Below are 23,511 nucleotides of genomic sequence, written 5' to 3'. Positions count from 1 at the left end.
AGAAAGATGATGATGCAATCATGAAAGGTGCTTTGCAGAACCAAGATGCTGGGAATGCGCCATCAACTGTGCATGGGCTTATGCCAAAACCGCAACTCCTAAAAGCAGTATCTAGGGGAAGAATATAGATACCTATGATGCTGTCAACTACAAGTATGTAATATCATCTTGATAATGGTGTAAAGTTGAAAAACTGAATTTATTTCTTAACTGGAAATATTTTTTTTGTTGCAGCCACAGAAGAATAGAAGCAGAAAATGACATCCAATCGCTGGAATATCCTATTTTTTATTAGAGATTGTGTGCGTAACGTTTCAGGACGACTGCCCTATGACAGATGCTGCCAGATGGCAAATTTTCATTTGCTGTGAAAAAATAAATGTGTTAAATCTGTGATGACCAGTGAAACCTTCGGTGTATTACAATGCTGCTACATTGTCTCTTGGGATGCCGGACAGCTCTATTTTATTGGTTGGGTTCCAGGAACATGATCTATAATGGTATACTGTGACTGAAGGGGTACTAACAGATGCCATATAAAACAGTTTTTGCTAAGATGAACAGAAAGTAGGACTCAAAAATCGAACTCGCCTAGTCTTAAACAATTCTACTCATCAAGTACAATAATTTGTTGAGATGCACCGATATATCACTCGCCGAAAATTATCGGCTGAAAATAGGTTTATCTGCCTTTTGCAGATATAAAAAAAGTGCAAATAATGGTCACTGAAAAACGCACATGATTTTGAGAGGTCACGTGACTCAAAAAACACATCAAAAATGCAACACAGGTGCGTTTTTGATGTGCTTTTGCCGCGTTTTCAATTCATGTCAATGGGGAGGTGCGATACACTGCAAGGGAAGCGCAACAGACCAGTTTGAAGACATACATAGAATTTAAAGGGATGCATTTTTCTTGTGCTTTTTAAAAGCAAAAGTGCTTTAAAAACTATTAAGAGTCAAATATACCGGTAATACAAGTGCATCCTGAATTTTCGGTTTTGGTTCAGAATTTTCATTTCGGTGCGCCACTTACTGTATTTTTTTATTTAATATTTTTATTTTTATTTTGGTTTGAGTAAAGCTGGATATACACTATACAACGTTTGTTGTTAGATTTCCTTTTGATTTAACTTCAACTATGTAGTGGAAGGGCCTGCCTGATTGCAATATATCCTTAGATAGATTTTTACTCCAAAAGCATTTTATTAAAATAAATTTAATAAAAATCTAAAAAATTGATTTAAAACACAAAAATCTGATTTAAATGAAAAAAATCAGATAAAAAACAAAACAAAAAACGATTTTTATCCTCCCCAAGCCTAGCACACACGATGAGATTATCGGATGAAAGATACTCAGTTTTTTTTTTGCATGCTAATCTCTAGATTGAAAATGAAGAGGTTACTGAAGTACGAAAACTGTACTGCTTAAACAAAAATCATACGATCTGGTATCATATGAGAAAAACATTCGTGTTTGTCCCTTCGGAGAATTTCAGACAAAAGCTGTGTACTAACGATCAGATTATTGATTGATTCAAAAGAGTTTGTTTATGTACGATTTTCTGATCGTGTGTATGGGCTTTTAGTGTTCTTAACTGAGACAAGTACACACTATAGAGGGAGACGCTTTGTTCAAATTTCACGACTGAGGTTTACAACCACTTTCACCACTTCCCGACTGGCGCACGAGGATGTACATCAGCAGAATGGCACGGACAGGCATATTGGCGTACAGGTAAGTCCTTTTAAGAATGCTGCCATTCCATCACATGCGCGCCGCCGGCGGAGTGCACACCTGCCATTCGGGACCCCCCGTGAGTCCGGTCGCGGGTTCCGTGGACTCTATCGCCGCGGGGATACCCGCGATCGTCTCACAGGGAAGCTGAACGGGGAGATGCGGAAGTAAACAGCATCTCCCCGTTCTGCCTAGCAATAAGTGACACTGATCTTTGCTCCCTGTGTTTTGAGCAGAAATCAGTGTTCACAAACACACAGCCCAGCCCCCCACAGTTAGTAACTCACCCCTAGGACACACTTAACCCCTACACTGCCACCCCCTGGTTAACCCCTTCACTGCCAGTGTCCTTTACACAGGAATCAGTGCATTTGTATAGCACTGATTGCTGTATAAATGACAATGGTCCAAAAAATGTGTTAAAAATGTGCCATAATTTCGCAGTCACAATAAAAATCGCTGATCGTTGCCATTATTAGTAAAAAAAAAAGTGTATTAATAAAAATACCATAAAACTATCCACTATTTTGTAAACTCTATACATTTTGCGCAAACCAACCAATGATCGCTTATTGCGATTTTTTTACCAAAAATATGTAGAAGAATACATATCGCCCTAAACTGAGGGAAAAAAAAAGTTTTTTTATATATTTTTGGGGGATATTTATTATAGCAAAAAGTAAAAAATAATGCGTATTTTTCAAAATTGTTGCTATTTTTGTTTATAGCGTAAAAAATAAAAACCACAGAGGTGATCAAATACCACCAAAAGAAAGCTCTATTTATGGGAAAAAAAGGACGTCAATTTTGTTAGGGAGCCACGTCGCACGACCGCGCAATTGTCAGTTAAAGCGACGCAGTGCCGAATCGCAAAGCCAGCAAAATGGTCCGGTCTGAAAGTGGTTAAACAATTAAATGTGTTTAGCTAAAGCAATTCAAAATACATTTATAACGTATCACCTTAATAACTATACATCTCAACTGAGCACCAATATTGCTTGCATTCTTAAGAGGATAATTTTGCTCCAGGCAGTGTCACAATCGATTAATGAAATGTCACTAAGATGCATACTTATTGATTACTGCAGGAAAAACTAGCCCTTCAAAGCAGCACTCGGACATTTGTAGAAGCCATCTACTGAATACAGTATAAGTATAGTGTGTACTAGTAAGATACGTTTCCTCTGCCAGCAGGCTCATACTGTCATTTTTGATCGTACTTTAGAATGGTAACTGCACAGTGTAAATCTTCCTTGTGACAGCAATGCTGAAGTGATCAAGACGACATGAATCCTAACAGACAACTGCTTTGTCACGACTGTAAAAATGATTTTATTATATGCATTAGCACATAGCACAGGAAAGACGCTGTCACATCCGGACAGTAATGGAGGCAAAAGCTGACTTCACTTGCTGAGATTATTTAAGGAACAGTTGTTGTGGCAGAACTGGCCTGCTGCCGAAAGGTCAGGGGGTTGGCTGGCAAATCTGCGCGGAAACACATTAGCACAAAGCTGCTGTTTGAGCAGGCACAATCGAGTACCCCCCCTCTTTAATGGAAGAAATGAAAGAAGAGTAGATTTACCCTCCGGAAACACAACAAAGAGCCACTCTGCCGCCTTTTCTTTTTTTATTATTATTTTCAAGGAGTTCCCTTGTCAGTTGATTCTGAGAATATTATGGCCTCATCTTTTTCAAAACAATGCATGACTTTTCCGACTCGGTGGTATATCCACTCTCGTCCAGAAATTAGCTAGGCCCAAGCATAATGTTTGCTGCTGTTTTAACAAATATGGGCCTTATTAGCTATTCTGTGAAATACTTCTACAGAATACATCTCTTAGGACACAGTGAAATGCTCTTTGAGAGAAGCCAAGAGAAAGGCGCATGTCATAAACATCAAACACAGTCTGGCACTGCACATCACTTAAATGGGTAAGAAGGAGGTCATGTTCTAATCTCCAACCTTCAAGCAAGTTAATAACAATGCAAAATAAAATGGAATTGTATTAAGAATGAAATGTGTTCCTAACATGAAATATGGCGCATTGGCTCCAAAGCTGCTATCATCAGTCAGTGATTCAGTCAACTATAAAGCGCTGGCCATATTAAAAATCAAAATGGCTATATATTGCATACTGTTTTATATATCACGCACTGTAGGCTATAAAAAGTAAAAAAAAAAAAAAAAAAAAAAGAATCAGTTTCACTTGTGCCTTTCTGAAATGGAAGTTATTTGTTATACAGGCATACCCCACTTTTAAGTACACAATGGGATTTATTTACTAAAGCTGGAAAGTGGAAAATCAGGCTCACTTCTGTATAGAAACCAATGAGCTTCTAACCCCAGCTTGTTCAATTAAGCTTTGGTAATAAAACCTGGAAGCTCATTGGTTTCTATGCAGAAGTGAGCCTGATTTTGCACTTTCCAGCTTTAGTAAATAAACCCCATTGTACACTTAAAAGTAGGGTATGCCTGTATAGATTTATATCTACCAAACAAAATGTATTGTTTTTAGCACCCCAGAGGTACGAATAATGAAATAATTATTTACCACCCCAGAGGTACGAATAATTAAAATGTATCTAAACCCAAAAATGTAATATAGTGCTGCTTATCCGACCTCAGATGTGATGGATGCAAAAATAAGGGGCTATTTTCTAATATATACTATCTTGGTGGGGATAGTATCAAGAAAGTATATATTATTAGTTAACACCCTTTTTTTGGTCCTTCTTTGCGCTTGAGTAAGATCCTGTATTTTGTTATTATTTTTCCTACGTTTTTCCTCATCTAGAGAGTTTGCAACTCTTTTGGCATCCAGTCTCTAGCCTGGTTGAGTCTTTCTTACCCTCAGTGGTCACAGTCCTACATACTATGTGTTAGCTATGTATTATCTGCATTCAGTGTAAGCATCTATTGCAGGTAATGCCTGATGTTTCCGAAAAGATGTAATCAGAGGTTTTCACTCACTTTTGCTTACAAGCAGTCCCCTAGTTACAAACATCCAACTTACAAACGACTCCTACTTACAAACGGAGGGAGACAACAGGAAGTGAGAGAAAATCTACCACTAGGAAGGGAAATTCACTCCTGTAATGCCACATACACACGATCGGAATTCCGGCCAGAAAGACTGATGAGAGCTTTTCATCAGAAAATGCGACCGTGTATGCGCTCCATCAGAATTTAGCTGTCCGAATTCCAGCCAACCAAAAATTGAGAGCATGTTCTCAATTTTCCAGACGGAAAAACTTTCTAACGGTAATTCCGATCGTGTGTATGCAATTCCGACACGCCAAAAATCACGCATGCTCAGATTCAACTATGAGACAGAAGCTATTGGCTACTGGCTATTGAACTTCCTTTTTCTAGTTGCGTTGTACGTGTTGTACGTTACCGCATTATAAACGATCGGAATTTGGTGTGACCGTGCGTAAGCCAAGACAGCTTGAGCCGAATTCCGCCGGAATTCCATCAGGAAAACCATCAGAGCTTTTTCCGACGAGAATTCCGATCGTGTGTACGCGGCATAAGAGTTATAATGGGAAAAAGGTACCCCCACTGATACTTTATCACCAATCTTTGTTTCTACAACAACCTAAAATTTTCAAAATCCAAGTGTCATTGGGACAGAAAGTGAGGTGAAATCTTCTAAATAGGGGCACAGACAGCAAAACAAACCTTATAGGGGTGTCAACCCTTCCCTATGCTATCCAAAAAGCTTAAAAATAATTTCTTTGGTTGGAGCTACATTTAAAAAAATTTACCTGTTCCGACTTACAAACATATTCAACTTAAGAACAAACCTACAGACCCTATCTTGTTTGTAACCCGGGGACTGCCTGTATATGATCCTGCTTGTTGCTCAACCTGTTTTGTTTGTTTGCAAACTTATATACTAATGCCGGCTCTGACTGAGGAAGAAGGCTCTGTCCCACAAAACGCATTGGAGAAGCCCTTTTACCATATTTTCCTATGGACATCTGGGGTAGCTTTTATGTGTAAATACTGGCAAGATATCTAACTGTAGCTCTATTATTTTATCTGTTGTGTCAAGTTTCGCAATTTTAATATATTTTTAACATTTGCATAAGGCTGCATTCACACTTGTATGACTCCAAAGTTGAGCCGACTTTGGAGTGCAACTTTGGATGGGTGTAACTCCGATACGATTTTAGCTTTGACCAGTGATTATAGAAAACTGTTGTACCACTGTTGCATTGTTTAACATTCAGGTATGACTTTCATGCAACTTTTAAGGGTTAACATTGAACTCTATTGCCCTCAAGTTGAATGAAAGTGCAACCTTTGCTGCCATTGTGCTATTTGCTTGGTGTCTCTTGCGCCCCTGTGCCTTTAAGGAGGAGTTGGCTCCCTCCAGGCAAACCTGCCCTCAATCTATCCATCACTATATATGTGATCCTACTATGGAGGCTCTTAATATTTATAGAGTTAGGACTGCAGATAATACTGCGGTGTCTTGTAGTGGCCTCTGAAGATAAGATGTATTTGCAAATGTGTGCAAGCTAAACCCCTGTCTTTGATGTGAACTGTTAGATAGGACAATTCGGTTTGTTGCAGGCTGGCTGGTAAGTTGAGCTGGGAATTTTCTTTTGCTTTTGTTTGACATGGTGTTGCCCTACCATGTACTCCTTACAGTTATAGGTTTGGGCAGTTGCTGTTTGTTTGTAATGTTCATCAAAATGCTTACAATGGTATATTTAACAGACCAACAGCAAACATTTTTTTTTTGTGGTTCTGAGGAACCATTATATAAATGTATAAAGAAAACCTGGTGCCCAAAGGCACGGTTAGAAAACCCTAAGGTTCTATTATAGACAGACCAAAAATGAAGTATAAAAGGTATGAATTCATTTTCATATAACAATAATACACATATAAATCAATACATAAAAGCAGTATCTAATATCCAATTTGTACAATTGTATGAGCTGACCACTGTCATGGTGCAGGATGGACTAGTGATGATCAAAACACCTTACATGTTACAGACTAAATGTCCTTCTTCAGAAGTTAATTTGGTTCAGATGGGTACAGATTTTCTATAACAGTGAAAATGTGCAAATAGTACAATAGTAGTATACAATGATTAGTATGAATGTTATAGTAATTGCAAGATATACAAAAAATCTTTCTCTGATCTCTGCACCAGGACAGTGGTCAACTCATACAATTATACAAATTGGGTATCAGATATTGCTTTTATGTATATTATAGTTATATGAAAATAAATGTATACTCTTTATACTTAATTTTTTGGTCTGTCTATAATAGACCCTTATGCCGCGTACACACGACAGGACTTAAGTCCGGCAGACTTTCGACGGAGTTCTGACCAGGGGAGGGCTGGCAGCCTTAGGCCTGGGGGGCAAGTCTAGTCAAGTGGCCCATTAATCCACGAATCTGCTCACCATCAACAGTGCCCATCAATGCAGCCTCACCAATGCCCATCAATGCAGCCTTACAAGTGTATCAATGCAGCCTCATCAGTGCTCATCAATGCAGCCTCACCAGTGCCCATCAGCTCAGCCTTGTCAGTGCCCATCAATGCAGCCTCACCATAGCCCATCAATGCAGTCTGTTCAGTGTATGGGGATTAGAGAGAGAAAAGCTGCTGGATAACACAGAGCGGAGATCTCCCGCTTACCCAGTGCGGCTTCTGTCATACGAAGTCGTGCCTCCTGGACCAGGTTCTATGATAGATGTCACCAGTGTGCTCTTTATCATAGGACATCCTTGGCTTCCTGGCGGTATACTGAGGTACACGTCACCGAGGAGCCGATGCACGTACCCGGTTGCTGTGATGTCTGCCGGGCACCCGCAATCGCTCATGACAGAGCAGGAATGTGGATCTGTGTGTGTAAATACACAGATCCACATCCTGTCAGGGGAGAGGAGACAGAGCGTATGTTTCTAGTATATAGGATTGGTCTCCTCCCTAGTCAGTCCCATCTCCCCCACAGTTAGAATCACTCCCTAGGTAACACATTTAACCCCTTGATTGCCCCCTAGTGTAAACCCCTTCCCTGCCAGTGATATTTATACAGTAATCAGTGCATTTTTATAGCACTGATCGCTGTATAAAAGTCACTGGTCCCAAAATAGTGTCAAAAGTGTCCGATCTGTCCACCGCAATGTCACAGTCACAATAAAAATTGCAGCATTACTAGTAAAAACAAAAAAATAATAAAAATTCCATAAATCAATAACCTATTTTGTAGACGCTATAACTTATTACTGCTTATCGCAATTTTTTTTACCAAAAATATGTAGAAAATTACACATCAGCCAAAACTGTTAAGGCTTAAGTTGGCATATAATAGCAAAAAGTAAAAAATATTGTGTTTTTTTTAACCAGTTCCCAACCAGCGCACGCCGATGTATGTGGGCACAATGGCACAGGCAGGCATATTGGCGTACAGGTACGTCCAATCTGGTTGGGACCCCTGTGAGTCCAGTCGCGGGTCCCGTGGACTCGATCGCCGCGGGCATACCCATGATCGTCTCACGGGGCAGCTGAACGGAGAGATGCCGTTGTAAACAGCATCTCCCCGTTCTGCCTAGCAACAAATGACGCTGATCTCTGCTCCATGTGATTGGAGCAGAGATCAGTGTTCACTAAATGAAAGCCCAGCCCCCCACAGTTAGTAACACACCCCTAGGAACACTTAACCCCTACACTGCCACCCCCTGGTTAACCCCTTCACTGCCAGTGTCATTTACACAGGAATCACTGCATTTGTATAGCAGTGATTGCTGTATAAATGACAATGGTCCCAAAAATGTGTCAAAAATGTCCGATGTGTCCGCCGTAATGTCGCAGTCACAATAAAAATCACTGATCGCCGCCATTACTAGTAAAAAAAAATACTAAAAATTCCATAAAAGTATCCCCTATTTTGTAAACGCTATAACTTTTCCGCAAACCAATCAATAATCGCTTATTGCGATTTTTTTACCAAAAATATGTAGAAGAATACGTATTGGCCTAAACTGAGGGAAATTTTTTTTATATATATTTTTTGGGGGATATTTATTATAACAAAAAGTAAAAAATAATGCGTTTTTTTCAAAATTGTCGCTCTATTTTTGATTATAGCGCAAAAAATAAAAACCGCAGGGGTGATCAAATACCACCAAAAGAAAGCTCTATTTGTAGGAAAAAAAGGGCGTCAATTTTGTTTGGGAGTCACGTCGTACGACCGTGCAATTGTCAGTTAAAGCGACGCAGTGCCGAATCGCAAAAAGTGGTCTGGTCTTTGGCCAGTAAAATGGTCCAGGGCTGAAGTGGTTAAAGTTGGCACTCTTTTTTTGTTTAAAGTGCAAATAAAAACCACAGAGGTGATCAAATACCACCAAAAGAAAGCTCTATTTGTGGGAAAAAATTTATTTGGGTACAATGTTGCATGACCGCACAATGAAAACTGACCTGGGCAGGAAGGGATGAAAATGCCCGGTATTGAAGTGGTAAATTAATGAAAGTGTATTTCTTCCAAAAAAAATTGTATTTGAAAAACAGCTACATAAATACAGTGTGACATAAAATATTGCAACAATTGCCATTTTATTCTCTAGGGTCTCTGCTAAAAAAAAAAAAAAAAATTATATATATATATAATGCTTGGGGGTTCTAAGTAATTTTCTAACAAAAGATTTGTTACTTGTAAACAAGTGTCAAAAAAGGTTTAGGCATGAAGGGGTTAATATCAGCTCCCAGCTTGAAACAATGGGAAAGAAGTGAGAAATCTTCATAGTGTAAGACTTTTCTTTTTAAGAAAAAAAAAAAAACACATTCACCAAAAAAAACTTACATTATCTCTGCTCTGTCCTCAGGATCAGCCTCATGAGGTGACAGTCTGCTCCCCCGCAGCCTCTCGTTTGTTCTCTTCCTGTGGTCAGGCTAGGGAATTTTTTGCGCCCAGGAATTGCTATTAGGCCACCAGGACTACATGTCCCACGATGCTTTGCAGCTGCTGGAGGCTGTGATGGGCTCCCTCCCTCTACCAATGAGGAAGCAGGGGAGGGAACAGAGTGGGCAGACGCTCACACAGGCTGCAGTGTTCGGAGGAGAGGAGGAGGAGAGGAGGGGGGGGGGGGGAATCCCCCACACGAACTGACAGGTCAGGTTGGCTCTCACTCCACTGTCAGAGGATTAGTGAGAGCGCGACCGACGGGAGGTGCGGAAACAGAGCGGCCTCCACTACATAAGTGAGTGAGTGCCTCTTGCGTTTCCACGCCCCTCCCTCTGCCTCAGCTTGCAGCCAATGCCCTGACCCGAAAAAAAAAAAAAATTGTGAGCAGTGGCCGCCGGCCATTATGTATATATTGTTAGGGCAGCCTAGGGGGAAATTGCCACCCTGCCCCCTGGCCCAGCCCGCCCCTGGTTCTGACGGAGTTCTGACAGAGTTCTGACGAACTTTCCGAATGAACAGACTTGGCCACACACAATCACACCAAAGTCCGACGGATTCGAACGTGATGACGTATGACTGGACTAGAATAAGGAAGTTCATAGCCAGTAGCCAATAGCTGCCCTAGCGTCGGTTTTAGTCCGTCAGACTAGCACACACACGAGCGGATTTCTGGGTCCGGCAGAGTTCTGTCGGAAAAATTTGAAACATGTTCCATTTCTAAAGTCTGTCAGACTTTTGCAAATCAAAAGTCCGCTGCAGCCCACACACGATCGAATAGTCTGCCGGAATTGTTTTGTCGGACCTTTGATGTTGAAAAGTCCGCTCGTGTGTAAGCGGCATAAGGGTTTCTAACCGTGCCTTTGGGCATCAAGTTTTCTTTATTTGTTCTCAATCTGGGTCAAATTTTTGTCCTCACAATTTCCAATCCCCCCCTGCTTTGTTTATATAAATTTTGGGTACAATGTAATTAACATAATGGCTGGTAGTCTTTGTTCCATTGCTACAGTGAGATGTTTACTACCACCACACATCAGAATTTTACAACCAACCAGTCGTGCATATACACCCCCCGCATAACCAAGGAGAGATCTCCTACTTTACACTTTGCTAGCAAAGAAATGCACATTTTATATTCGTGAACTATAATTTGCACCTCACAAAAGAAAACTACTACCAATGGTATATGTCTTTGTTAGCTGTACCGTGCCTGTGGATGCTCCAGGCACTAAACAGGACCATGTTTATTAATATATTATGCTACCATGGTTCACAGACGTGCAGACTGGCATAAATGGCATAGCGGGACTCTTCATGAGAGTTTACAATCTGCAATTACTGTTCCTGGTACTGGGCTATAATTAACCCCTTCACGCTCATCACCAAACTACTCTGTCAATGTAGTTAAATCATGTATTGCATTGACAGGCTCTCTGGAAACCAGCAGCTATTCTGAGCTCAAAAACCTCACATAATAAATAACCTAGGGTTTCTAATTTAGTTTTATTACCTTGAGAAAGGCATGTCACTATAGGTTCTTCAGTTTATTTGACAGGGGCTTTATTTAAACAGGCAGAAAACGTCTCTTCTTCTATCCCCCTTCCTCCTGAATGTCTTATGCTTTTTTGTTGGGGAGCTATTTTAACTGTTCACCAAAATAGACTGCAGAAATAAGATTTCTGACTGCAAAATCCTTTTCTTGGGAGTATATTATGGGACACAGGTTAAGTATTCAAGTACATAGGGTTATGCTATGGCCTTCAAGATATTGGACACAACAAACCCCTCCCATTCCAAGCATGCCACAGTTTTGTTACCAAGTAATAGTAGGAGTAATAGTCGGAGTGAATCGGAGGAGAGGGGCCTGTGTCCCATAATGTAAAAAAGTAAGTTAAAAATCTTCTTTTCTTAATCATAGAAAATGAACAGGACACAGGAAGACGATTCAGGTACATACATAGGGATGTCCAAAACAAGTCCAACTGAACAGTGGGCAACAAATCAAAGGAGAGACTGACCAAACCAAAAAAATACACAGGTTAACATAGGTGGCTCAACAGAGCCTACAGAGGTGCCTGAAGAACCAAAGCCGGAAACAGATGAAACCTAAACCTCCACCTGGTAAAGTTTAAAAAAGTGTAAATAGAAGACCAGGTGGCAGCAAATCTGAAAAACAGATGACTGATGCAGAACAGACCATGAAGCACTACATTGAATTGCCAAATCCACCTAGCAATGGTGGAACGAGAAGTGGGCCGTCCCCTGTGAAGACCTTCAGGAGTGACAGACAGAAAGTCAGACTTTCAAAAGGGAGCTGTAGCCAGTGTTGGTCATCTTACTTTAAAAAAGTAATTAGTTAAGTTACAAATTACTTCTCCCAAAAAGTAATTGCGTTAGTGACTTGGTTACTACATTGGAAATGTAGTTAGTTACTCAGCAAAGTAACTGACTTTTTTTTTAAATATTCTATAGATGGGACTAGCGAGGGAAGTGAATGCCGCCACCTCCATCGGCGAGATTGACACCTCGCAAGCCTCGGGTCCTCACAACCCTCGGGTCCCCCCAAAGTCCATAGCAGATCCTTATCCGAGCACGTAGCCCGGCCGGTCAGCAAAGGGGGTGGGGACGAGCGAGCGCCCCCCCCCCCCCTCACGAGCTGTATCAGGCCGCGTGCCCTCAACATGGGGGGTGCTTTGGGGAAGGGGGGCCCGCACCCCAAAGCAACTTGTCCCCATGTTGATGAGGACAATGGCCTCTTCCCGACAACCCTGGCTGCTGGTTGTTGGGGTCTATGGGTGGGGGGCTTATTATAATCCGGGAGCCTCCTTTAATAAGGGGTCCCCAGATGCCGGCCCCCTACCCTATGTGAATGAGTATGGGGTACGATGTACCCCTACCCATTTACCTGGGGGAAAAAATGTTAATAAAAAAAACAGCGCAGGTTTTTAAAGAAGACCCCCGGAGCTGCCTAATAAACTACTTTATAAACCTGTGTAGTGTGTTTTTTATTGACACTTTTTCCACCAGATGAATGGGTAGGGGTACGATGTACCCCATACTCATTCATATAGGGTGGGGGGCCGGGATCCGGGGCCCCCTTATTAAAGAGGGCTCCGGATTCCGATAAGCCCCCCGCCCACAGCATCACCCCCAGGCAGAAGGAACACTAAGCCTCTGCGCACAGTGGCGGAAGGGAATTCTCCGTCATCCCCTGTCATCATCCACAGACTCAGGCAGGGCTTTCTCCTCTATAGGCTGCACTGCGTCTCATGCAATACACGACTCACACATTTTTTTTTTTGTTCTGCCAGACTTCATTGGTAATCCTCACCAAGTTCAAATTTTATCAACTCCACAGCCCACCAGAAACCCCAGCACAGCCCACCAGAGACCCCGGCACAGCCCACCAGAGACCCCCGCACAGACCACCAGAGACCCCAGCACAGCCCACCAGAGACCCCCGCACAGACCACCAGAGACCCCAGCACAGCCCACCAGAAACCCCCGCACAGCCCACAAGAGACCCCAGCACAGCCCAACAGAGACCCTTGTACAGGCCACCAGAGACCCTGGCACAGCCCACCAGAGACCCCCGCACAGCCCACCAGAGACCCTAGCACAGCCCACCACAGACCCCCACACAAGCCACCAGAGACCCCAGTACAGCCCACCAGAGACCCTGGCACAGCCCACCACAGACCCCCACACAGCCCACCAGAGACCCCGGTACAGCCCACAAGAGACCCCCGCACAGGCCACCAGAGACCCCAGCACAGCCCACCAGAGACCCCCGCACAGCCCACCGGAGACCCCGGCACAGTCCACCAGAGACCCCAGCACAGCCCACCAGAAACCCCAGCACAGGCCACCAGAGACACCCGCACAGGCCACCAGAGACACCAGCACAGCCCACCAGAGACCCGTGCACAGCCCACCAGAGACCCCTGCACAGGCCACCAGAGACCCCTGCATAGGCCACCAGAGACCCTAGCACAGCCCACCAGAGACCCGTGCACAGCCCACCAGAGACCCCTGCACAGGCCACCAGAGACTCCTGCATAGGCCACCAGAGATCCTAGCACAGCCCACCAGAGACCCCCGCACAGCCCACCAGAGACCCCGAATAGCCACTTGAGAAGGAAGGGGTGAGACAAATTTAGAGGAGGGGTGCCCAATTTTAGTCTTGCCTAGGGCAGCACAAAATCAAAATACACCACTGTTCATGACTCCAAAAATTTTTATAACAGGGCAGGCACAGATACCAAATTACTCTGGTTGTTTAGCTTTGAAAAACAGGTCATTTGCATGTTAATATGTGCTTGACAAAATGAAAACAAAAAGTTGCTAATAGGTTGTATTTAGATTTATGCCTTTAAAAAATATTGAAACATTTTGGTGTGAAACTTAATTTTTTAAAATAACTCCAACCAAGTTTTAGTCTTTTTTTGGATGGTGGAGAAGAGTTAAAATTTTGTTCAAATTTGTATTTCCATCTGTGACCGCCACTGGAGAGATTTTCCCTTACTTCCCGTCCCTCCCAACAACCATACAAGAAAACAGGAGGCATGTTTTCACCAGAATAGGAATGCATGGATAGCAATTACACACTGTCAGAAGTTTTAACCCTTCCTTGCCATACTAAAATCTTTATTTTTTCTTTTTGTCTCAGTTGGAGAAATTTTCCATGACTTCCTGACAGCATCTAACGTTCTAACTCTTCCCTACTATAACCAAAATGAAAAAAAAAAAGAACTTTAGCTGGAGTTGTGGTTTAAATTGGTAAGCTGTGAACAGCTGTTTCATTCTATATAGCTACTGTCACAGAAAAACCCTGAACAGCACACAACAATTTTTGATCCTCGCTGAATAAACAAGAAAGGCATCATACAAAATGCAAATATGTCCCAGAAGGTGCCCTATTAATCATGCACCATGCCTAAGATTGCTATAGACATAAACATCACCAATTTATACAAATGCATTTGGATGTCACGTGTCATGCCTACGTCTTTGTTTTGTAAATTACTGGTCTCATCACAGAGAAATGAGCAATGCTCCGTGCTAAACACTGTAAAGTACCTGTGTACAAGTATCGATCAGTTTAGCCATATTCTGCGTGGAAAATCGATCGATATATAAGCACAGCGACAAACAGCATATGTAGAGAGCTTAAATAACTCATTATTTTTCCGAATGCGACTACTGAGGACAATGTTGCGCTTCAAAGGCTGAAATTATTGGGTAAAGTCACTCACTATGGTACTAATGGGGCAATGCATTTTTTTTCCAATACAAAACAAAGTGTAATCATCAAAGTTGGGGAGTTGTCATCAAAGTGAATGTTCAAATAGTTGTCACAAAATCTGTGTAGAATTAAAAAATTCTTGGAGGTCTCTAGCTTCTACCAATTAGAATTTTCATAGACAATAACCCTAAAAAGAAGTATGTTCCAAAGGGACGATATGACCAACCAGTCAGATGTAGAGGATTATGTCTCATGTAATTAATCATGAAAGTTCAGCACAAATGGTGTCCATACAACTCACAAATTGACGGATTAATTTATTCAACATCAAAGTCAGTTAATTAGGTCTCAAACAGGATTTGGCAGCGGTTAACATCCTTCTCCCTGTACAAACAAAGAATAGCAAGTATTGTCCCCAAGTCGTCTATCCATATTGTATGACCCAGAGAAGTGTTAGCCTTTTAGAGTCTATGGTGCGTAACTCTCACAGCAGACATCCTTACAAGTCTGTAACACTAGCAGCTGTCCTAAAACTGGGTGTACATGCAGAGTTTTTTCTTCGTTCAAGAACAAAAAAAAACTCACAGATCTGTATATCCGCACAAGTAATGTGAATGCAGGGATCTACCATGCTGCGCTATTGTATTCTGACAGCGGTGGCTCCTCCCCTTTCAGAATACACAAATCCGAGTTGCAGCCATTGGCTGCAGCAGGCGATCCAATGCCGATTCTCCAGCAGGACCATTAGACAGAAGCCAGTCGTTAGACCAGCTTCTATTGAACAGACAGGGCTACACATGTACAAAAATGAATCTGGTTCCTGCTGAACGGCTACATTTCAATATGTGTATAGCCAGCTTTAGAGTCAGGTTCTGTATCAGAACAGTGGTGGTCAGAAAGAACTAGCATTTTGAGAATAAGGATCAGCTTGGAGCTATAGGATGCCTATAGATAGGAAGGTTTTTTTTCTATCAAAATATGAATGGTTTCTGCATCTACACAAGCAAGAGGTGGATAGAAGAACTCTCCCCACTATGCTATTATGTTCTGACAGTGGTGACTGTGAAAATACACTGATCAGCACTGCAGCTGCTGATCTAATTACAGTTTTTCAACAATCCGGTTCAACCGGGAATGGCCATAGGTGGATCAAACTTCCATGATGTAACCGTGATGTAATAGCGATGTATGTGTAATTTGGGGCTGAACTCTGAGATCTTGGCTATATTAAATTAGTTGTCACTCCCATGAGCAGTAGTTAGGGACATTCTCTAATTTTGACTTTCGGTAAACAGAAACAGCACAAATTAGTGATAGGAAGTCATCCTAAAGCAGCTGATTTTCTTGCTGTGGCCGGGTGGCTGCAGGATGGTCCAGTGACTCCAGTATCATTGGTTAGTGGTTCAGTGGATAGTGGCAGGGGGAGTTCTCTTCTTTTGCCATCAACCACAAAGCTGCACATCTGTCATACAGGATACATTTCGTCCCTCTGTAAACAGTATCAGGTATTGTATATAAGCCTGATAGATTTACAGAAAGTGCTTTAGATTAGGTTTTATAACTTTTCACCCATATTTTTCTGTCCTTTGCAGACTGCTTTCTTCTAAAACTGTGAAGGGCATTGTTGACCAACTGGTTAGCATCCATTTGCATAAGGGTAAGGGGGGGGGGGGGGACCCTTAAAACAAAAACATAACTATCATTAAATACACAGCACATCCTGCGCCACCCACCCCCACCCAGAGAAGTGTCCTGTCTCTCCCCCCCCCCCCCCCCCCATCACATCATTCCTCACACAATAGTGTCCCCTGCCCCCCCTCATACATTAGTGTCTTCTTTCTCCACATACCAGTATCCTGCCCCCCTTCACATGACCCAAACAGTAGTGCCCTCTGCCCCCTTCATACAATAGTGTCTTCTTCTTCCACATACCAGTATCCTGCCCCCCTTCCCAACTGTAGTGTCCTCTTCCCTTCTGTCCCCTTAACAACATATTTGAAGGGGATTATTAGAAGACAACCTATGAATATTAAGTAAGGAATATAAGTTTGGCTCACATGGCTCAGTGTGGCTTTATATGGAGATACGTTTGTACTGGCTGAAGGTAGGTTTTAAAAATGAGCACATTTTTAATTGACGGTAGTTTATTACCTTGCTAGTATAAAAAAGGCAAAGAATATTTGTTCATAAACAACAACGAATGGTGCTACTACCCCAAATTAATGAAACACAGGATGTGCAGTTGCTCAGCTGCCAAAGTGATGAATGGATAAAGGACAATTCGCAACTCCATACATGCTCTTTAAATCAGTCCAAATTTATTATATCTCCATAAAGATAAAAGTACAGCAGGGGTAGACGCGTTTCAGCTGCAACGGCCTTGTTCACTAAGATTGAATAAAGAATGTTTGTTGTTGTTGTTCTGTGGAATGGTTGTCATTTTTTCTGCAGCAAATAATTACTGTATTTATTTGCATATAACACGCACCTTTTCACCCTGAAAATTGGATGCAAATAGCGTGTGCATGTTATACGCCAATACTTCAATTTTAGCTGCCTTGGAGGGGACAGGGAGGGAGGCGGGGCGAGCGACGCCAGATTACATACAGTTGGAATCTGTTTACTTGGCGGCCTCTGTAATAGAAGTCCCGTCTCCTGGGTCGGCATTGGACCAGTGTTCCGTCTATCATAGGAGATTTTCACTTTATGTAATCTGTCAGCGCTTGTCCCGCCCCCCTCCCTGTCCCCTCTAGGCTGCAGATGGGCATTGATCAGGCTGCACTGATGGCAATGGTGAGGCTGCAGATGGGCATTGACCCTTACTTTGCTTCAAAGTTCCTTATTTAAAATTTAAATTTTCTTTCCTGAAACTTCCCTCTTAAAAATTAATGTGTGTGTTATACGCCAATAAATATGGGTATTTGTAACGCTAACATTTTTCTGCACTATTATAGGTCAGCTCTTCCAATCCTTCTAGACAATAATAATTTTAATACAATTATGGCAAGGTAACAGATAATACAGATGTTCCCATTCACCTATACTGCTTTAGATTGACTCTTGGGACAAGAGTCCTGAACTGTAGTTCTGAGCTTGAAACTTTCAGTTGCAAAAACAAATCCGAATTTTCATTTGTATACTTCATCCTTTTAAGGCTTCATGTACACTGCTGCTCCAAAACATGAGGTTTTGCCAAAGCTCCTAAACGCAACTCAATAAAAGCCTATGTGTAGATACATACTAAGCTTTTATCAGAGTGTAGGAGCAGCAGAGTTTAGGGGCAGTTAAACATCCCTCTCCTGAACACAGAAGAATCGCGTTCAGGAGAGGATCGTTTTGGCAAAAAGATGCAAATGTGGCAAAAACGCGTTTAAACCCGTCTAAGCGCTAGCCACTCTTAGCGCTTGTCCATTTATTAATTTCTATGGCCAGAACACTCTGATCAGGGCTCTTGGGAGTCGGTTGGCTGCTGGCTTTTCAGCATGCACAGTCCGGCCTCTGTCGGACAGACTGATATACACATGGGCTGAACGTCGGCCGTTTTTTTGAACTGGCAAATGTCTCCCGACATTTGGCCTGTGTATATCCGGCTTTACGCTGATACCTATTGGAATCCCACAACCATATTTAAATGGCCTGCATAACTAATTTAAGCTTTAAACTGATCCTTTAAACTTCTAGACTAATCTAAACTATAGCTGTAACATCTAATTAAAGCCTAACACGTAACCCCTATCTTTTCACCAACCCTAACAATAACCCACCTATGCTATACTTAACCCTCTGCCAAACACTATATTTAACCCTTAAAACTGTTATATACTGTAGTTATACCAAAAAAGTATTCGTACCAAAACAACCCAACACCCAGTTCTGCTAAGATCATAGACCAGGCATGTCCAAAGTCCGGCCCGCGGGCCAATCGCGGCCCGCGGTCCGGTTTTGAACGGCCCGCCTGGTGTGCTGCGGGATCAGGGCTGTCAAATGAGCCGATCCCCATCACTGTGAGAAGCTCCGTCGGCTTCAAAAGTGAAAGTAAAGTGCAGAGGAGTGTGCTGTGCTCTCTGCTTCCCCCTACAGTGCAGTACCCGGCTGAATAAGGAAATGGAATGGAAAGGTACTGTACTACAAGCTAGATTCGTTTTAAAAAGGCTTTATTTATGTGTATGTGTGTGTGTGTGTGCATGTGTGTCTGTATGTATGTATGTGTGTGCATGTGTGTCTGTATGTGTGCATGTGTGTCTGTATGTATATGTGTGCATGTCTGTCTGTATGTATGTGCATGTGTGTCTGTATGTATATGTGTGCATGTCTGTCTGTATGTATGTGCATGTGTGTCTGTATGTATGTGCATGTGTGTCTGTATGTGTATGTGTGCATGTGTGTCTGTATGTGTGTGTGTGCATGTGTGTCTGTATGTGTGTGTGTGTGTGTGTGCATGTCTGTCTGTATGTGTGTGTGTGCATGTCTGTATGTATGTATGTGTGTGCATGTCTGTCTGTATGCATGTGTGTGCATGTGTGTCTGTATGTATGTATGTGTGCATGTGTGTATGTGTGTGTGTGCATGTGTGTCTGTATGTATGTGTGTGTGTGCATGTGTGTCTGTATGTATGTGTGTCTGTATGTATGTGTGTCTGTGCATGTGTGTGCATGTCTGTATGTATGTGTGTGCATGTGTGTCTATATGTGTGTGTGTGTGCATGTCTGTCTGTATGTATGTGTGTGTGTGTGTATGTGTGTCTGTATGTGCATGTGTGTCTGTGTCTGTGCATGTATGATTGCATGTGTGTGTGTGTCCATGTATGTCTGTATGTATGCGTATGTGCATGTGTGTCTGTATGTATGTGCGTGTATGTCTGTCTGTATGTGTGTGCATGTATGTGTGTCTGTATGTGTGTGCAGCATGTGTGTCTGTATGTATCTGTGTGCATGTATGTGTGTGTGTGTGTGTGTATGTATGTCTGTATGTGCGTGTATGTATGTATGTATGTATGTGCCTGTATGTATGTATGTATGTATGTATGTGTGTGCATGTGTCTGTATGTATGTAAGTATATGCATGTGTCTGTATGTGTATGCATGTGTCTGTATGTGTGTATGTCTGTGTGTATGTGTATGCATGTGTGTTACTTTTAATCCAGACCTCCCCCCCCATTCTTGTACCATCAGAACTGCTTTTGTGGTGCTTGTGTGTGTGATAGCAGCCAGGATTGCTGCTCCTCTGAAAAGCAATCCATATACAGATCGCTTTTCAGAGGCATTTGAAAGGTGGTAAAGAGGCATTATGTTGCCTCCTCACCACCTGTTTTAAGCCCGTAAATGTAGCATCACTATACCGCAACTGTGCAGTCTACACAGTTGCGGGGTAGTTGCAGTGCAGGCCCATTCACCCTGAGCATACCTCCAGCTGCAGCCACAGCATGTGTACACCCCCAGCTGCTCCCTCTGCAGCTAGAGGGGGAGAAGTTGGGGGTGGTAAAAACAGCTTAACCATGTAGTTTTACTGCCCCTCCAATAAGCCCTTGGTTCACATCTGCATGGCTGCATGCTGTGTGTAGGGCAGCCCATGCATTTCAATGGGCTTCCATACCCACAAAAATGCAGGGAAAGAAGTCCCAGAGCTTTTTTTTTTTTTTTTTATTGCGCTGCACCAAAAGCACCCCATGTTTCCAATGTGTGGGGTACCATTAAGACTTAACGGTACCCCTAAAGAACAGAGCATTCGTCTGTGTGTCGGGCAAACGAGCGCAACAAAGGCACGAGAATTTTTGTTGGGCCAGGTATGAGTGCTCGAATGACCGAATTTTAATGGTTCAAAGAATGTCAGGCAAAATGGTCGGCCCTCACACATGTTCACTTCATCGAATCTGGCCCTCTTTGAAAAAAGTTTGGACACCCCTGTCATAGACAATATTAATATTTAGTGCTTGAAACATATGTAATTTAATATGAGGCGCTGAAAAGATATTTCAATGGTTAGATCATCTACAAACTATGAATACATAAAATGTATAGGCAGTTTATTCTTTAGGCCCCTTTCACATGAGTGCCCTCTGTTTCCACTTCAGAAGGGGATCCTGCATTAATGCCATGCTGAGTCGGACCAAAACAGAAATGGATGTCAAATATGCGACATCCATGTCCATTGTCCATTGTTTTATTTTTTTCCTTTATGTTGTGAAAGAAGAAAAAGTAGACTTATGTAATTCCTATGAGTGGCCAGATGTAAGCAGACATGTACCCACCCTTTTCTGTTCCCATTGGGTGAGGTCAATAAAAGTAGACTTGGACACAAACTTTTTTCCATTCAGTCGAACGATGCCTGAATGGACTCAGATGTGGGCAAATATAAGCAGAATCAGGTCCGGACACCCAAAAATACACATTACAGTCCGTAACTGCAGGTGGAACACTGTAAAGCCTAGTACACACTAGTCGTTTTATTTTTTGCTCTACTAGCCACTGTACTAACAATCTGAGATTAGTACAGTGATCTCCCCTGCTGAACTATTGTGTTTTGACAGGGAGACGGCACCCCCTCCCCCACCAGAACACACTGGTCAGCGCACTCAGCCATTGGCTGAGAGCACTGATCGGGTGCCGATCAGCAGACCTTTTTTCAGTCATGCCCCTTCTGTCGGACCGGCTGCCATACAGGCAGGCCAAATCTATTAAACCAGCCAATGCCGCCCGATATCCAGCCCATGCGTACGACATTTAAGACAGAATGTAGAAAACAGAAAATGTAGGGAGTTCTTAGCATTGGATAGACTATAAACCTAAATGAGACAATGCTTTTTAGCTATCCTTATTTCTTTATGTTAATATTATACTTATCCTTTCAAATACTATCTTGACCATGTTTTGTGCATTTGTGTTAGCTAATCCAGATCCAAGGCATTAGATCAAGACCACTTGTATTTTTCTGTATGCACACCTAGAGATAAATGGTTTTGTCAGTTAATTTAAAGAACCTGTGGAGCAACAATGCAGTTGAGTTCATATATATTGATCACACATATATCTTGTGATGACATGACTAAAGCTTGTCTATAAATCAAGGGGATAAAGAACCTATGGCTTATATCTCAGTAGTTAAGAAGGCATTCTATCCCACCTGCAACTAAAATACAGCATCTTACATATGACTAGCGGCCAGGACAAAGGCAGTTGTAAGGAAGGCCAACATGAGGATAACATTTAGACTTTCTACAGTGACCAGCTGTTAGCCAACGATTACTGTATAGGTAATATCATTTTTTATAAGAAATTACAAAAATATATATATATATATATATATATATATATATATATATATAGAGTATATATTTATGCGCTCCCATTAATACAACAACAAGTAATAGCAGACTATGTTCTATTTCTTCTGCTGAAACCATTTGATAAGAAAAAAAATATATTACGAGTGTAGAACTTCTTATCATTCCATGCATGAGAACTATTATCCTGTCTTGCTATGTGCCTTGATCAGCATGTTCAGCTGATTACTTTTGCTGCAGGATGCCACTTACTGTAATCCCCTTCATGTTAAATCAGACAATCACACTATGAAGACATTTTCAACTTGGCTGGTCTTAAGGTTTATTATTTTTTGACTACTGCTAACACATGACACTAGCAACCTAACCCTTTTGCTACCAGAGTCAATTTTGTCACACATGTTAAAATGCACATGAAGTTTACTTAAAAAAAATAAAAATAAAAATTATATATTTTCTGAAAACAGAGACCCTGTAAAATGGTGGCAGCTGTACCGCTGCTTATCAAATTTATATTTTCCATAAAAAAATACAGTCACATTTTTTTTTTTAGTGCGCACAAACACAATAAAATACCCAGCTTTAAATAGTAACACTAAAAGAATTGGTTGTGTTGAGTTTACAGATACCAAATATGTCAAACCTCAAAATTGCACACCCCCGTGAAATTGCAAAAAACGATGGTACTAAAAATTGCCTATAGGTGATGCTTTAAAAGCATTTACAGCTCATCAGTTTAGAGATAACAGTGAATGGTGGCCATAGAATTATCACTCTTACACCAATGTGTGCAGAAATACCTAATGTGTGGGCCAAATGTTGTTTTCATACACGTGTGCACCTAATGTGGAGTTTGTGTACATTGGGGCAAGGGGTTATTTCAATTTATTTTATCATACTTTAAATTTTTTTAACTTTTGTTTTTAAAGTGGCATTCAGTCTCAACCTAACTAGTCTTAAAATGTCCTCTCTCCCATCTTAAGACCTATGCTAACCAACCAGTTAAAAAAAATAATGTATACTTACCTATTCTAAGCCCGCTCCAGTCATGTAATCCCCTGTGTAAGTCAGCAGCAGCTGCAAGAGAAAGGAGAGAGCGAGTGACAACAGCTGGGAATGTTAGGAAGTGGTGACCCCCACAGGCTCCCATGTCCCATTCGCTGTCGGCAATCCCTTCTCTCCCCTGCAGCTGCAGGCTAACAAAGGGATGCCAGATCACATGACCGGAAAAGAGCAGGAGGAAAACAGGTAAATATATATAGCCTATTTACACCGGTAAGTCAGCATAAATGTTAGGAGGGGAAATGTTCAA

General features: G+C 41.9%; 1 protein-coding gene across 5 annotated transcripts in view; it reads right to left on the bottom strand.

Annotated features, from left to right (window-relative positions):
* FYN (FYN proto-oncogene, Src family tyrosine kinase) overlaps positions 1-23,511 on the bottom strand; it is a 269,661-nt gene that overhangs the window by 98,277 nt on the left and 147,873 nt on the right. The window contains exon 4 of one of the 5 annotated variants that reach the window (XM_077487102.1): positions 23,226-23,276. The exons of the other annotated variants lie outside the window; for them this stretch is intronic. The gene's annotated coding sequence lies outside the window, so the exon portion shown is untranslated. The remainder of the gene's footprint in view (positions 1-23,225; positions 23,277-23,511) is intronic. 5 annotated transcript variants of the gene reach the window in all.

This window comes from Lithobates pipiens, unplaced genomic scaffold (assembly GCF_037356315.1).
Source record: "Lithobates pipiens isolate NorthernLeopardFrog02 unplaced genomic scaffold, aLitPip1_a1.2 Scaffold_18, whole genome shotgun sequence".
In the NCBI taxonomy this organism is placed as follows: domain Eukaryota; kingdom Metazoa; phylum Chordata; class Amphibia; order Anura; family Ranidae; genus Lithobates; species Lithobates pipiens.
This window is presented reverse-complemented; position numbering and strand designations above follow the sequence as displayed.